Here is an 18,632-nt window from a genome sequence, read left to right as displayed (position 1 = left end):
ATGCTGAAATCGACAAAGGTAGAAATCAAGAAAAGAGCATCAAGTGTTGATGATTGACAAGACCACTAGTTTCAAGAAAAGGGCAAAAGGAAGGAAAGGGAACTTCAACTAAGAATGATAAGCAAGTTGTCACTCCCATGAAGAAGCCCAAAGCTGAACCAAAGCCTAAAACTGAGTGCTTACACTGCAAAGGAAATGGTCACTGGAAATGGAAATACGCTGAATATTTGGTGGATAAGAAGGATGGCAAACTGAACAAGAGTATATTTGATATACAGGTTATTGATGTGTACCTTACTAGTGTTTATAGTAACCCCTGAGTATTTGATACTTGTTCGGTTGCTAAGATTAGTAACTCGAAACAGGAGTCACTACAAGGATTCGGGTCTATTGCAACAAAATCGTTCGTCGCAATACATGCTGATTTGTGGCGATAAGTACCTATTGCAACGAAACAACATTCGTTGGCAGCCGTTGCGACTGGACACATGGTAATAGGTTATTGCCACAAAAAAGCAACTTTGGCAATAAAGTGTGCTATTGCAACAATCATGTGGGAAGTTGCCACATGTTTTCCCGTGGCAACACTCACCTGATGCCACAATTTGCTTTGTGGAGATAGGTTTAATGCAACATGTAACAAATCATGGCGACTAGTAGCTCGTGGCGATAGACATTTGTGGCAACACACTATGCCAGCGATGTTTGTTTCGTGGCGCATACTCTTCCATGGCAATAGTCAACTGTTGCAATAAACTATGGCAACAATCCTTGCTTTCGTGGCATTAGGCATTTTGCAAGGAACCGCTACACTTGTGGCATTAAGTTATGGCAACAAATATTCCAGTTGTCGTAACAGCAAATTGCAACATACTAGTTTTGGTGGTGATAAATAGATATCACAACGGGTGAACTGTTTGTAGCGAGAAACTATTGCGACGATATAAGTTTTCGTGGTGCTAACATGTGGCAACCAAAAGTGGGTTGTGGTAATATCCTATTGCAACCGTAAAAAAATAGAGGAATTCAAATATAATATTCGAAACCATACCTATAATATGTAGATTCATACAAATTCATAATTCTCATAGCAAATATCCATCAAATGAAACTCAAATGTAATTTAGCCATCCTAATTAAGTGCCAAGACTAAACTGTCCGTGATCTAGAGTCCAGTCGAGCTAGTTCTTTGGATCCTGCAATCAAGAAATAAAATATAGTTCTATTTAATGAGTCCAACATAACATATGCCATACAATTTTTCCAGACCCATTGTTAAAAAGAACTATTGCTAGACTAACTGGAGTAATACTGTGTCAGCAAGCATGTAAATGAGGGATCAGAGTTTTACAAGTGTAAATGTCTAAAGCATAAACACAAGTACATGTATTAAAAGCTTCACCTATTGATTTTAGTTGTGACTCAATCTAGAGTTTCACTTAAGTTCATGTCCCTAGCTAGCACATATTCGTTTTGTGTAAGTTGTGACTCGATGCAGCAACAACACATGGTGAAAGAGAAGAAGCAGCTAGTTAATTAGGAAGGGCAATGACGTAAGTATAAAATGCAGGTAAACATGAAGAGAAAGCAATGTTGTGACTTACCATTGTTTTAAACATTTGAGAATTCTTTGTTGCAGCTTGTATGAGCGCATTTGGAGAAATAACAATTAGCCTTCCACCTTGAGTCTTATTAGGACTAGATCTCTGTAAAAGAGTATTTTGCAAGTTTGTACTACTATTTTCTTTCTCAATCCTCTTCATAGTCACCTGCAAATAGAAGTGCACTTTTAGCAATGTACTAGTAAATGTGCATGTGCAATGCACGTCTTGACTAATACTCCCTCCGTCCCAAAATTCTTGTCTTAGATTTGTCGGATGTATCTAATACTAAAACGTGACTTGATACATCCGTATTTAGAAAAATCTAAGACAAGAATTTTGGGACGGAGTGAGTATTACAATCATATGTGAAACTTCACTTGTGTATGTATTCAACGTGCACCATTGAATTAATCGTGTGAAATCAGCAAATATACAATAAACTTTACAAATCGATCTAACAAAAGATCAAACATTACCCTGGTCATAGCAAAGTTTCAGCTTGTAGTGTAGCAAGTTCTTCATCTTCAGCTATAGCTTTCTGTGGAGCAGGGAGAATTGCTTGCTTATTTACAAGACATACACTGCTACCTCCAATTCTTCAAGTTCCTCCTTTGGTTAATCCTGCACATTTTGTGCAATAGTATTAATGATAAGACTCAGCTAAAACAATGAAACAGAAGATAGTAATAAATCTTAAATACTACCTTGTTCAAATTAGCAAAAGCAAGAGGATCTGACAATGCATCATGAATTTGTTTGATATGTCCAGTCAGTTTGTTAATTCCACCCATATCTTTTCAACGCACCAATATTTCAACAATATGCATGTAGCAATCAAAATATCTAATTTTCAAGGCTGAAAAGCTACACATGAAGCATTTGCAAGACCGTGACCATAGTAATGGTATACCTGGGAACGAAATTGGAGATTACAGTGACAGAGCATAAAATAAAGTAGTTGGGCGCAAGAGAAAAGTTCCACATACAGTGAGATGGCTCATACGTCCATAAGACTACATTGCTATTTTTCCAATCGACAAAGCCCAAGTCCAAAATCAAAAATATCAAGATGTATTGACAGTTATCGAACTTGCAAGATATATTCTTTAAGCTTGATTTGTCCAAAACCATCTTAAACTTTCATAAATCGGAAAAGGCGGGTGGACTTCCTCCTATGATAAATGTGCAGGATCGAGCCCCTCACACACGTCTCCTCCTCTATTCTCTCTGTTCTATTTCTCTTCTGGAGCAGATTCATTTATCTCCCCATGATCCAATCGCACTATCAAAGGTCCTGATTGTACCACACTAGGTCAATTACTTCTCACTTTTCTCTCAAGTTTCTCACATCTCTACTCTGCTTCTTTGAGTCCGATTGTTTTGGGTGAACAATTCTTCAGTTAACCTCCAGGGTACACAGCTTGTTTCTATGGACGCCGAGCCAATAATTAATACCTTTTGTTTCGATTTAAAATTATCCATTTAGACGAGAACAGGATCATACAGATACATATTAACAGAAAACACATCTAGGAGTAGATGGAACTTTATCTGAAGCCACATGACGCGGACTTCAATTCAGCCTAGGCAATCTAGCGAAAACTACAGAGAGATGCCGGTCCAGGTGCCAGGAACTTGGAGGGTTATACAAGTTGCAGCCAAATTGGCTTCCAATTGAAGCAGGAAAGTAGGGAATACACACACAAAAAAAAGATCGATCTACATCGCTCGCTATGGAGGTTCAGGGATGCGGCTTAGTGATGAACCTGGTCGCGGCGTCTCCACCTCCGGGTCGGCCATGTGGCGAGCAGCCCCGACGTAGGCAGGCCGGCACTGTGCTCGCGATGCAAGGAAGAAGACGGGAACTCCGTCGGCGCCGACGCCAGACCGCATCGCTGCCGCTGGCAGCATGGCCGAGGATACGGAGACGCGGCCCGCGTCGGCGGGCACGGAGGAGAGGGCGAGATCGAGGACGACGAATCCTCGTCTTGCAGTGGACTCCGGTGTGGTTCGTTGTGTTGACGCCGTGACGGAAGAACCAGGACGAGAGCTCAGATCCAATCACCCGTGAAGATGCCGTGTGATTTGGTTTAGAATTGTATAATCATGGGTAGTTAGGAAGGCAAGGATAAATAGAACTCTATTTTTTTTGGTGGGAACACAAAATATTGGCGCAAACTACAGTAAACCAAAATTAGGTGGTGGGAAAGTAATTATTTTTGGATGGAATGTTTAGAATAATAAAATAAATTGAAAAAGGAATATTTCAAAGCAATATGAGATATATATGCTCCTAAAAATAATGTTACTAAAATATGTTTGTCAAAAGTTATTTCTTGTTGAAAAGACCACCAAATCCGAGAATCATGGAGGCGCGATCCGGCGCCTTCCCTTCTAACTTTCTCGCCGTCGATATTTGTATATTTCTTATTTATACATTGTTTCCCGGTTATTTAGTATACATGTATGGTACGTATAAGTAGTTCAACGTAACCAATCCAGGGCATCATATGTTTAGAGGATACCGTATTTTGCATTGTTGTTGTCATTGAGTGTTTTCAAGTCCCGACAAAATTGTCTCACAACTGTCATCTTCCTTCTGAACTAGATCGGGAGATTCCCGATGAAATCGTCTCACGCCTGTCTTCTTCCTAAGTACGGCGGTAGGCGGCGTGTGGGAAGCTCGCATCCATGGCTGGTGGAGAGGCTCGAGCTCGCGGACGAAGGTCGGGAAGAGGGACATAGGAACTGCTTGGTCAACACCGAGGATGGAGGAAGAGGGCAACGGTAGCCATGGCCGACAAGGAGCGGCGTGCAAGGTCAGAGGGGCGGCTCGCTGGATGGGGCTTGCCGTCCCACATAAGTAGGGGTTGCGACTGGTGCTAGAGCATTGTCGCCGGACGACCCGGCTGTAGGTACAAACAGGTTTGCACTACAATTTCAGAAAATCATTTCAGAAAGTAGCTTGAACTATAGCACACAGAAACCTGATGTGACCCTCACTTTAAAACTACTAGGTTATATTCTTGCCTTGAAACACAAGTACAGATGGGATGGGTTGATGAGATGGTCGATCTATGTCTGTCTTGATCTCACATTTTGATCTTGAGATGGGGTGATCTAAACATCTTTCATCTTACCGAACAATCCATGGAGAGTTCCTCCGCGGTAGAGTAGGTCCAACAAAATAGAGATTAAACTGTGTAAATTAATAACCAAACCAATTTCGTTATGAGATCTTTTGTGTTAGGAACGTGTTGTTACATCATGGATCTACTATTGTATATCTTTGTTTATTTCCTAGTTGCCATGACAAAATTCAAACTTTGAGAACAAATATTGCTTTGCAATGAAGTTAAATTTAGTCCTAGCATTTCACACACAAACTAAATCTCATCCGGCCAGCAAGAAAATTGTGTGCAAATCCTCTATGTTTCTAAGCTCCCTCAAATTGGGGCGCTGAGAGCGCTCCGGGCTATGGTCGTGTGGTGGACCCTGTCCATCAGCGCCAGGAAGCGACAACCCAAGCTGGTTTAGACATGTATTTTGTGTGTCGATCACACAGGATTCTTCTGTATCTTCGAGTCGTCCATATGTTATGTAGTGCTTCGTGATTTGATTGGGTTGGGGCTTTTGATTTTGCGAGCTGCCACCTGGTCACTTTCCTGCTTTGAAGTAATAATCCTTTATTTGATACTCTCACTCTCCTGCAGTGTAGATTATTGCTCCTGATTAAGTTCCGCATCCTCCAGAATAAAAATCTTTCTCTCTGATTTATAGTCGAGATAATTGCATCTATCGTCCTCGTAGTCGTTGGCTGGCTAGGTCCAACTTGGTCCTGGTGGTTGCAAAGTGCTTCAATACGGTCCCGGCACAGGAAAAATACGTGCTCAATACGGTCTCTGAGGTTGAAACAACAGTCCTGACTCTAGACGCTGCATAGTATCTCGTATTTCTATAGCTAACAGGCCCATTCGTTTGTGGGTCGAGTAATACAAAGAAAAAAGCGTGCCGACAAATAAAAGGAAAAAACACGACGTGGGGATTCGCACGCTTAAGCTTCTGCCCCATCGTTGGGCAAGGAAGCCACCAGGCCGAATCCGTGATATGTTTAATATGGGGATGCATCGTTTATTATATAGATATCCCGTCTTTTAAAAATTCATAAATTTTAAAAATGTTCATGAGTTTTTTCAAAAACATTCATCGCTTCCCACCATGCCAAATCCGTGATATGTTTAATATGGGGATGCATTGTCTATTATATAGATATACTTGTCTTTTAAAAGTTTCGTAAATTTATAAAATGTTCATGAGTTTTATAAAAAACGTTCATCGCTTCCAAAAAAATCATGATAGAAAAATAAAGTTCTTGTCCACAAAAAATGTCCATTATAGTTTTTCAAAATATTCAAAACAATTTTTCGGAATTTCTTTAAAATATTTCAATTTTATAAAAATGTTCGCCGATTCAAAATAAAATTCGTGAATTTAAAAAATATTCTTCACAAAAAATGTTTCTGATTTTCAAAAGTTGTTCCCCAATTTCAAGGAATGTTCGCCTATGCAAAAAAAAAAACTTGTCGACGAGTTCCAAAATAATTATTAGTCCATCATTATTTGGAATTTTTATCAAACTACGCAAACTTTTCTTTTACATTGTAAAAACATTATTTGTAAACTATCAATTTTTTTACATTGTATAAACATTTTGGAAAATTTCACATACATTATTTGGAAATATGTGAGTATTCCGTTAAATGTCACGTTTATATTTAGAATGGGAATAAACATTTTCTAAACATTGTTGGGAATTTTGTCAAACAATGCAAACCATGTACAGTGTATTCTGGAGTATGACAGTTAGCCCGGTCCTGCTCGTCCGAATGGGCCCATATGTCAGTGGGAAATAAACCCGGGCATGGGCAGCCCGGCCCGACGACCCGGCCCAAAAAACCCGGGCCGGGCTTGACATTCGGGCCGGGCTTGGGCTTTGTTTTTCAGCCCAAAAGATAGTTCGGGCCGGGCTCGGGCTTCAATTTTTCCGTATTTCGGGCCGGGCTTGCACATGCGCGTACTAAAAAATAGCATTCGGGCCGGGCTTTCGGGCTTCGGGCTTGATTTCGGGCCGGGCTCGGGCTTAAAAATGTGGAGTATTTCCGGCTTGAGAAATCAAGGTCGGGCTTTTACAAGCCCGGCCCGAAATCCGGCCCGGGCCGACGTTTGCCTAGGTTTAGTGGGAAATATGAGAAATAAAAGAAAAAAGACAGCACGCGGGGGTGTCGAACTTGAAACCTGTGCGCTGGTAAAGCACGTGCTAACCACCAGACAAAGCATGTATTTAGCACTTCTTATATATTAGTCTTTTCTATTAGGCATCTATTTAGGGTTTTTTTTGGGTGAAAAGAAATCTATTTAAGTTTTTTGAGAAAAGAAATACATTTAGGTTTTTTTTAGCAACAGAAATCCATTTAGGTATACATAGTCTTTTCTTTTGGGTTGGAGGGGCCTGTATTTTTTGATTTAAAGGTACGGCCCAGTTGTCTTCTGTGTGCTCTAGTTTTTTGTTCGTGTTCATTTTTTTGGCGATCTCCTATTTGGTGCGAGCGGCCTGGTGTGTAACCCCCTGCACTCAGTACGTACATTTTTTTTGAAATTGCAAATATTTTAAAATTCATGATTTTTTTCGAAATGGTAAACATTTTTACAAATTGGGGTGAACATTTTTCGAATTTAAAATTTGTTCAGCAAATTGAAAAAAGTTCACCATAATTTTGAAGTTGCGCACATTTTCTAAATTCATGAACTTTTTTACAAATTCTTGAATCTTTTTTGAATTCACAAACATTTTGAAATTGCGTACATGTTTTTTGGAACTTGTCAACAAGTATTTTTTTTTACATAGGCGAACATTTCTTGGCCATTTCAAATCCAAATGTAATGAGTTAAATAGTTATTCCTATCAAGAAAGTGTGTTCTATCCATTTATAAAGTTTTTCCATAGTCTTGGTTAATTAAAATTGGTGCAATTTAAAAATAATTTAATTACTCCTTAGAGCTTGCAAAAAATACAACTGAATATCTATAAATTTGAATAATATATTTTTCACTATTTTACTTGTAAATAATGCAACGTTACACTGATGTTGCAATATCTTTTCGAATATTACCACGAATGGTTATCCTGTTGAAATACCTAGTCTCTATTGCAATAAAATGACTGCTTCGCGCAACATAATTTTTTTGTCGCAATCGCTACCATATTGCAACGCCGATTTAGTTTGTTGCAATAGCTAGCCACTTTTTTGCAACAATTTTTGTAAAATGCAACGTCATGCCTGTGTTGCAATATCTTTCTGAATATTGCCACAGATAGTTATTCTGTTGAAATACCTAGTCTCTATTACAACAAAATGACTGCCCTCACGCAACAGAATCTGTTTGTCGCAATACTGCTGCCATATTGCAACGCCGATATAGTTTGTTGCAATATGAGGCCTCTATTGCAACAAAGTTACTATTTATCGTGACCAAACTAAGTTATGGCAATATGTGCTACCTATTACCACAACGAGAGAATTTGTGGTAATATTGTGTTTTATTGCATCAAAACGTAGTTGTAGCAATAAATTTTGTTGCAATAGACCGGAATCCTTGTAGTGAGTTACAGAATAAATAGGAACTAGTTGAGGGTGAAGTGACGATGTGTGTTGGAAGTAGTTCCAAGACTGATATGATCATCATCGCACACTCCCTATACTTTGGGATTAGTGTTAAACCTAAATAAATGTTATTTGGCATTTGCGTTGAATATGAATATGATTTGATCATGTTTATTGCGATACGGTTATTCATTTAAAGTCAAAGAATAATTGTTGTTTTGTTTACATGAATAAAACCTTCGATGGTCATACACCCAATGAAAATAGTTTGTTGGATCTCGATCGTAGTGATACACATATTCATAATATTGATGCCAAAAGATGCAAAGTTAATAATGATAGTGCAACTTATTTGTGGCACTGCCATTTGGGTCATATCAGTGTAAAGCGCATGAAGAAACTCCATAAAGAGGGATTTTCGGAATCACTTGGTTATGAATCATTTGATGCTTGCGAACCATGCCTTTTGGGCAAGATGACTAAAACTCCGTTCTCCGGAACAATGGAACGAGCTACTGACTTGATGGAAATAATACATACTGATGTATACGGTCCAATGAGTGTTGATGCTTGTGGCGGGTATCGTTATTTTCTGACCTTCACAAGATGAATTGAGCAGATATGAGTATGTCTACTTAATGAAGCACAAGTCTGAAACATTTAAAAAGTTCAAAGAATTTCAGAATGAAGTGGAGAATCATCGTAACAAGAAAATAAAGTTTTTGCAATTTGATCGAGGAGACAAATATTTGAGTTACGAGTTTGGTCTTCAATTAAAACAATGTGGAATAGTTTCACAAACTCATGCCACGTGGAACACCACAGCTTAATGGTGTGTCCGAACGTCATAACAGTACTTTATTGGATATAGTGCAATCTATGATGTCTCTTACCGATTTACCACTATCGTTTTGGGGTTATACATTAGAGACATCTGCATTCACTTTAAATAGGGCACCATCAAAATCCGTTGAGACGACGCCTTATGAACTGTAGTTTGGCAAGAAACCAAAGTTGTCGTTTCTTAAAGCTTGGGGCTGCGATGCTTATGTGAAAAAGTTTTAACCTGATAAGCTCGAACCTAGATCGGAGAAGTGCGTCTTCATAGAATACCCAAAGGAAACTGTTGGGTACACCTTCTATCACAGATCCGAAGGCAAGTTATTCGTTGCTAAGATGGATCCTTTCTAGAGATGAAGTTTCTCTCGAAAGAAGTGAGTGGGAGGAAAGTAGAACTTGATGAGGTAATTGTACCTTCTCTCAAATTGGAAAGTTGTTCATCACAGAAATCAGTTCCAGTGATTGCTACACCGATTAGCGAGGAAGCTAATGATGATGATCATGAAACTTCAAATCAAGTTACTACAGAACCTCGTAGGTATTTCAGAGTACGGTCCGCACCAGAGTGGTACGGTAATCATGTTCTGGATGTCATGTTACTAGACCATGATGAACCTACGAACTATGAGGAAGCGATGATGAGCCCAGATTCCAGGAAATGGCTTGAGGCCATAAAATCTGAGATATGATCCATGTATGAGAACAAAGTATGGACTTTGATTGACTTGCTCGATGATCAGCAAGCCGTGGATCTTCAAGAGGAAGACGGACACTGATAGTAGTGTTACTATCTACTAAGCTTGACTTGTTGCGAAATATTTTCAACAAGTTCAAGGTGTTGAATACGATGAGATTTTCTCACTCGTATCGAAGCTTAAGTCTGTCCAAATCATGTTAGCAATTGCCACATTTTATGAAATATGTCAAATGGATGTCAAAACTGCATTCCTTAATGGATTTATTAAAGAAGAGTTGTATATGATGCAACCAGAAATTTTTGAAGTAGTTCAAAATGGAACAGTCAAAGAAAGAGTTCTTGCCTGTGTTGCAAGGTGTGAAGTTGAGTAAGATTCAAAACCCGACTATGGCAGAAAATAGAAAGAGAATGAAAAGTCATTCCCTATGCCTCAGTCATAGGTTCTATAAAGTATGCTATGCTGTGTAGCAGACCTATTATATACCTTGCTCTGAGTTTGGCAAAGGAATACAATTTTGATCTAATAGTAGATCACTGGACAGCGGTCAAGAATATATACTAAGGAAATATTTCTCGATTATGGAGGTGATAAAAGAAGCCCGTCGTAAAGAGTTACATCGGTGCAAGCTTTCACACCGACCCAGATGACTCTAAGTCCCAATCTGGATACATACTGAAAGTGGGAGTAATTAGCTAGAGTAGCTCCGTGCAGAGCATTGTAGACATAGAATATTTGCAAAATACATGCGGCTCTGAATGTGACAGAACCGTTGACTAAGCTTCTCTCACGAGGAAAACATGATCATACCTTTGTACTCTTTGGGTGTTAATCACATAGCAATGTGAACTAGAATATTGACTCTAGTAAACCCTTTGGGTGTTGGTCACATAAAGATGTGAACTATGGGTGTTAATCATATACAGATATGAATATTGGTATTAAATCACATGGCGATGTGAACTAGAATATTGACTCTAGTAAACCCTCTGGGTGTTGGTCACATAAAGATGTGAACTATATGTGTTAATCATATACAGATATGAATATTGGTATTAAATCACATGGCGATGTGAACTAGATTATTGACTCTAGTGCAAGTGGGAGACTGAAGGAAATATGCCCTAGAGGCAATAATAAAGTTATTATTTATTTTCTTATTTCATGATAAATGTTTATTATTCATGCTAGGATTGTATTAACCGGAACATAATACATGTGTGAATACATAGACAAACATAGTGTCACTAGTATGCCTCTACTTGACTAGCTCGTGAATCAAAGATGGTTAAGTTTCCTAGCCATGGACAAAAGAGTTGTCATTTGATTAACGGGATCACATCATTAGGAGAATGATGTGATTGACTTGACCCATTCCGTTAGCCTAGCACTTGATCGTTTAGCATATTGCTATTGCTTTCTTCATGACTTATACATGTTCCTGTAACTATGAGATTATGCAACTCCCGTTTACCGGAGGAACACTTTGGGTACTACCAAACGTCACAACGTAAGTGAGTGATTATAAAGGAGTACTACAGGTGTCTTCAAAGGTACATGTTGGGCGTATTTCGAGATTAGGTATTGTCACTCCGATTGTCGGAGAGGTATCTTTGGGCCCTCTCGGTAATGCACATCACTATAAGCCTTGCAAGCAATGTAGCTAATGAGTTAGTTACGGAATGATGCATTACGTAACGAGTAAAGAGACTTGCCGGTAACGAGATTGAACTAGGTATTAGATACCAACGATCGAATCTCGGGCAAGTAACATACCGATGACAAAGGGAACAAAGTATGTTGTTATGCGGTTTGACCGATAAAGATCTTCGTAGAATATGTAGGAGCCAATATGGGCATCTAGGTTCCGCTATTGGTTATTGACCAAGAATAGTTCTAGGTCATGTCTACATAGTTCTCGAACCCGTAGGGTCCGCACGCTTAAGGTTTCGATGACAGTTATATTATGAGTTTATGAGTTTTGATGTACCGAAGGAGTTCGGAGTCCCGTATGAGATAGGGGACATGACGAGGAGTCTCGAAATGGTCGAGACGTAAAGATCGATATATTCGACGACTATATTCGGAGTTCGGAAAGGTTTCGAGTGATTCGGGTATTTTTCGGAGTACCGGAGAGTTACCGGAATTCGCCGGGGAGTATATGTGCCTTATTGGGCCATACAGGAATAGAGGAGAGAGGCCAAAAGGAAGGAGGCCTGCGCCCCCCCTCTGGTCCGAATTGGGCGCGCCCCCTCCTAGGGCCAGCCTCCTCCCCCCTTGCTCCTTTATATACGGGGGCAGGGGGGCACCCCATGACACAGAAGTTGATCTTTGTGATCGTTCCTTAGCCGTGTGCAGTGCCCCCCTCCACCATATTCTACCTCGATCATATCGTCGCGGAGTTTAGGCGAAGCCCTGTGCCGGTAGAACATCATCATCGTCACTACGCCGTCGTGCTGACGGAACTCATCCCCGACACTTTGCTGGATCGGAGTCCGGGGATCGTCATCGAGCTGAACATGTGCTGAACTCGGAGGTACCGTACGTTCGGTACTTGGATCGGTCGGATCGTGAAGATGTACGACTACATCAACCGCGTTGTCATAACGCTTCCGCTTTCGGTCTACGAGGGTACGTGGACACACTCTCCCCTCTCGTTGCTATGCATCACCATGATCTTGCGTGTGCGTAGGAAATTTTTTGAAATTACTACGTTCCCCAACAAGTCTCTCGGACGTGCTCATAGGGGTAGGGTGTGTGTGCGTGCGTTCATATGGATGAGTGTATGCGCGTGTATATGAGCGCTTATGTCTGTACTGATGCTCAAAAAAATATATTTATGTTTCTTACTTAATTGGGACCTCCATCGAATCCACAGTCTTCTGATGCGCGCGGTTTAGGTGGATCTGCTGAAAACTGAAGCGGAATCGACAGACACTTGATAATAAAAGAAATTGCCACTTGCATGGGAAGCTTGGCGGAAGGACCCCTCGAAGGATGCACGTTCATGAGTGCAGCTCGTCGGCGGCAAGACCGGCCGGAAGCTTGTCAAGCGTCGTTGAATAATCTATCTATCCTTGTGCACTGTGCAAGACAAGTGCAGCTTGTTTAGCTTCGTTGCAGCTCTTCTGAATTATATAGTCTGAATGGATAAGTAAGGAATCACACGGAGGAGCAGGTGACGGAGCTAGCCCTCGTGGCGCCGATAGTGGTCCTCCACGCCGTTGCACCGGCCGGCCGGAAAGAAATCTATTACTCCCTCCGTTCCAAAATACTTGACTTTCATTTGTTTAAAAATGGATGTATCTATATATTAAAATATGTTTAGATACATCTATATTTTGACAAATGGAAGACATGTATTGTGGAACGGAGGGAGTAGATGGGAAGCGTTCCTACTCTTCGTAGAGAGCCGCGTGGGGTTATATTGATCGAGGTAAGAAGAGCCCTTGCCGTGGTGTACAAGTTGTACCTTATCGCTAGGATACAGGTTGTTACATGAGGATAGAGTTTGTAGTTGTTACGAGGTAGAGGAAGGAGATAAACAGTTGAGATTACATCTCTATTTCTAACATCCTCCCCTAATCTCAACTATCCTACATTAAGATTTTTTTTGAATTCTTCAAATGGCTTGACTGGCAAAGCTTTGGTAAATCCATCTGTAACTTGATCTCTGGAAGGAATGAATCATATGTCTAACTTCTTTTCTGCAACCCTTTCTCTTACAAAATGAAAGTCAATTTCTATATGCTTGGTTCTGCCATGAAACACTGGGTTTGCAGAAAGATACATGGCTCCCAAATTGTCACACCACAAACATGACACACGATGCTGTTTGATTCTCAATTCATTAAGCAACGATTCAACCCAAATGATTCCGGCAGTAGCATTAGCTAGTGACTTATATTCAGCTTCAGTACTTGACCTGGATATTGTGGCTTGTTTCCTAGCACTCCAAGAAATGAGATTGGAATCAAAAAATACTGCAAATCCTCCCGTTGACTTCCTATCATCACTGCATCCTGCCCAGTCAGCATCAGAGAATGCACTAACAAGAGTGGAGTTGGAGCGCTTAACTTGAAGGCCCAAACTTACAGTGTATTTTATATACCGCACAATTCTTTTGACAGCTGTCCAATGTACATTAGTAGGTGCATGCAGATATTGACAGACCTTGTTAACAGCAAAGGAAATATCAGGCCTTGTCAGTGTCAAGTACTGTAGGGCTCCTACTACACTTCTGTATTTTGTGATTTCTTCTTCCTTAAGCAGTTCCCCTTCAAAAGCTGAAAGTTTTCTGAAGAAGACAATGGTGTAGGTGAAGGCTTACAGTCTTTCATCCCCATACGAGCTAGAAGTTCAGTGGCATATTTTTCCTGGTTTAGTGCTATACCATCTTGAATCTTCTTTACTTCAATACCCAAGAAGAAGTGTAGATCACCAAGATCTTTCAAAGCAAACTTTGAGCTTAAATCATGCAGAAGGGCATTAGTATCACTTTGTGAGGAGCTTGCAACTATTATATCATCAACAATACTAGCAAGAATATAGTTATGTTTGCTTTGTTGTAGATAAACAGTGAAGTGTGAGCCTTAGATGCAACAAAACCCAAACACCTTAACTGAGAGCTTAACCTTGAGTACCATGCCCTTGGTGCTTGCTTCAAGCCATAAAGTGCCTTATCAAGCTTGCACACATGATGGGGCACCTGCTTGTTTACATACCCAGGTGGTTGTCTTATGTAAACCTCCTCTTCCAAAACACCATGCAAAAACGCGTTCTTGACATCTAGCTGTCTCAAGCTCCATCCTCTGGACACAGAAATAGCTAACACAAGTCTAATAGTTGCAGCTTTGACAACAGGACTAAAAGTATCTTCATAGTCTAGACCATAGCGCTGTTTGAAACCTTTTGCAACCAAACGAGCTTTATACCTGTCAATGGAGCCATCTTTTTTCTGGTACAAGATGCCAAGTCTTGTTCCTCATAAGCGCTGAATATTCTTCATCCATTGCAATTTTCCATTTTGGATCTTCAAGTGCATCTTCTACTCTTGTTGGTTCTCCTGCAATGCACAACATACCATATGGAACGGTACCATCAGTTCGGACTTTTGGATTTCTTATACCTTTTTGCGACCTTGTCATGACACGTGAAGTTGTGACTAGTTGGGGTTGACTTTGACGTGCGCGTGACGGTCGTGCTACAGGAGATGGTGCAGATGACTTCTGCACAGAAGATCCCGATGAATCATCATATTTCCTTTCCACAACAGATCCCGAGCCAGACTGTGTGGCCTGATGTGTGTCTGGTCCGCTAGAGCAGGCAGCCACAGAAGATCCGCTGCTGGTCGCTGATGCAGACGCATGTGGCGGAGATCCCGATGCAGACCCCACCGAATCTGCTGTCGCTGTCGTCTGCCCGTGCGTCGGACGCGGTGCGGGGCGCGGCTCGTCCGCATGCAGTGACGTGGCGCCCGCGGATTGGCGCGGCAGGAGAAATCCACCGGGCGCGCGGTTCGACGCGTATCTGTGCCCCAGATCCGAGGCGATCAGGCGAACAGGAGTTCCAGGAGACTCCAGATTCACCTCGTGCTCCGTGCCGGCTTCGTTTTCTTCTGTTGCATGAAATATTGGCTCATTTTCAGCAAAATTCTGATCATTTTCTTCACCATTTTCTGCATTGTTTTCTGCTGCATGACCTGCATGACCCTGCACACATGGAGGCACAGTCCTACCGATAGGATCATCATCAGTTAGGTTAGTACAATCGTCGCCCCCATGATCAGAGTTTTGGAGATGTGGTGGAAGAAGAAGAATTTCTTGTTTGAGGCGTGCTCCGGCATTAGGATGAAGTGATGCAAAGGGAAAAACTGACTCATCAAAAACTACATCACGAGAGATGTAGACTCGGCCAGTAGAGACATCTAGGCATTTGACTCCTTTGTGAATACGATTGTACCCGAGAAACACACACCTCTTTGAGCGAAAGGAAAGCCTGCGTGTATTATATGGGTGAAGGTTGGGCCAACAAGCACAACCAAATACATGTAGCGGCTTATATTCAGGAGATGTGCCAAAAATACGTGTGATGGGAGTTTCAAATGTTATGACCTTGCTAGGTAGCAAGTTGATGAGGTACGTGGCAGTCAAGAAGGCTTCATCCCAGAATTTTAGTGGCATGCATGAATTGGCTAGTAGAGCTAGTCCTACTTCAACAACATGGCGATGCTTCCGTTCAGCGGAGCCATTCTGTTGATGTTGCATGAGGACATGAAACATGATGTGAAACACCAAGTTCTTGAAAGAAGGATTTTAGTTTTCTGTATTCACCTCCCTAGTCGGTTTGCATGGCAACGATTTTAGTGTTTAATTTGCGCTCAACAAGATTTTGGAAGTTCTTGAAGACTTGAAATACTTCAGAACGTTTCTTGAGGAGGTAGATCCATGTAAACTTGCTATAGTCGTTAATGAAACTAACATAATATGAGTGCCTACCAACGGAAATAGGAGATGGTCCCCACACATCTGAAAACACAAGTTGCAATGGTGCAGTGGAAATACTAGTAAATATGGGGTATGGCAACTGATGACTTTTAGCTTGTTGACATGGATCACAAATAGACTCAATATTCGACTCATGAGAGTACGGAAGCTTATTCTTGCTAAGAACAAATTTAATGATAACTGACGAAGGATGACCTAGTCTACTATGCCACTTTGATGATGAAGGCTTGACTGCAACTAAAGCTTGTTTATTTGATGGTGTTGACGAAGATATGATCGGGTAGAGACCTCCCACACACTTGCCCCTAAGAAGGATTCTCCTCGTGTCCAACTCCTTTACCAAAAAGAAATATGGATAGAACTCAATGAGAACATGATTATCAAGAGTAAATCTATGAACAGAAAGAAGGTTCTTTGATGTTGTGGGCACATATAAAACTCTGTTAAGATGCAAGTTTTTCATGGGGTTTTTGACAATTGAACTACCAACATGAGTGATTTTCATACCAGAGCCGCTTGCAGTATGGACTTGGTCATGTCCACGATACTTGTCTCTGATCGTCAGCTTGTCGAGCTCCCCTGTGATGTGATTTGTGGCGCCGGTGTCTGCATACCAGTTCGTATCAACGCCGTAGGAGTCGGTGACCATGTTGGCCCCCTTCTCCTTATCTTCATCTTCATCATCATACCTATGCCAACAATCACGAGCACCTTGGATGATGCTTGTAACAGATTTGGCACTCTGGATAGTCCCGTACTTGCTGCTGGCGTTGTTGCTGTGGGCGACCGCGGCCACCTCCGCCGCCCCCGTTTCCACCAGATGGAGCTGGGGAGGAGCGCCTGCCTCGGCCGTGCCCCTTGCTATTGCTGCATCCGTGGCCTCTACTGCAACCGCGTCCACGCCCCCTGTAGGCTAGGTTTGCTGAAGTTTTGGAACCTGCGTCAGGGCCATCGCCGAGCATCTCCACATGCTGATCAAAGGTTGCGATTTGAGCAAACAGACCATCTACCGAGATTTGATTCTTCACTGCTCCGATGGCTGCCACGACAGGATCGTAGTCTCTGTCAAGGCCGGCAAGCACATAGTCAACCATCTCTGGATCCGAGATGGGACGACCTGCCGCTGCGAGCTCATCCCCCAGATTTTTCATCCTGGAGATATAGGCACTGCTGGACATGGAGCCCTTCTTTGTGTTGGTGATGGCGATCCGTAGATTGGTGATGCACGGTTGGGATTGCGAGGCGAACAGAGTGGTGATGGCAGTCCAAAGCTCGAACTTCGTCTCATTGCTTGCAACTTGGGCGAGAATCTCCATTGAAAGAGAGTTCAGGAGATGGCTGAAGACTTGCTGATCCTTCGATATCCACTGTGCGTACAGAGGATTTGGTGCTGCGGCGGTAGTTTTGTCCGCCTGCTGCTGCTGCACCGTCTTTGGTGGCGCTGTATCTGATCCATCCAGGAGGCCGGTGACCTGCGCTCCTCGCAGGCCCGGCATGACCTGTGCCTTCCACAAGATGAAGTTGGTCTTGGTGAGCTTCTCTGATGGGAGAGCACCAAGGTTGAGGGAGATGGTGGATGAGGATGACATGGTGACGATGATCGAGGATGGTGGCGAGGGTAAAGCAAGGAAGGAGGCTGCTGGCTAGATCGATGGGAAGAGGATGACTCTGTATACCATATTAGATGGGAAGCGTTCCTACTCTCCATAGAGAGCCGCGTGGGGTTATATTGATCGAGGCAAGAAGAGCCCTTGCCGTGGCGTACAAGTTGTACCTGATCGCTAGGATACAGGTTGTTACATGAGGATAGAGTTTGTAGTTGTTACGAGGGAGAGGAAGGAGATAAACAGTTGAGATTACATCTCTATTTCTAACAGGACGTGGCTAGCTTGTACGTGCGACTCGTTAGAAGGTGCTCAGCGGGTTGCAGTGTAGAGGTCGAGACCTACGCCAACAATTGATATCTAGAGCCTTGGTGAGCTTTGGTCCTTCTCCTTTTGGTTGGGTTGCTGATGTGAGTACGGACTACAGTAGAACATAAAAGCCCACATCATAATCTCGATCACTCACAAATTAAGAGGTTTTGTGCACACGCGCAGCCCAGCTCAGCCCAGCCCAACAAAGAGATTAGGTTAGCAGCAAAGACGTGGGAATTCGTTACTAATAGCTTGGCTTCACATGACTCAGAGTGGGCGTTGACCTGCGAAGCTCATGCCCTCTTCCTCCTACACTGTAAATCTGAATCTGTATATATGTATGTACTTGGCATTTGGTTGCAGATTTATTTACCACTAATTGGCAGCTAGAGAGACTGCGCTGTCAAGC

The sequence above is a fragment of the Triticum aestivum genome, chromosome 2A (assembly GCF_018294505.1).
Source record: "Triticum aestivum cultivar Chinese Spring chromosome 2A, IWGSC CS RefSeq v2.1, whole genome shotgun sequence".
NCBI lineage: Eukaryota > Viridiplantae > Streptophyta > Magnoliopsida > Poales > Poaceae > Triticum > Triticum aestivum.
The sequence above is the reverse complement of the archived record's forward strand: the minus strand, read 5'-3'. Positions refer to the sequence as shown.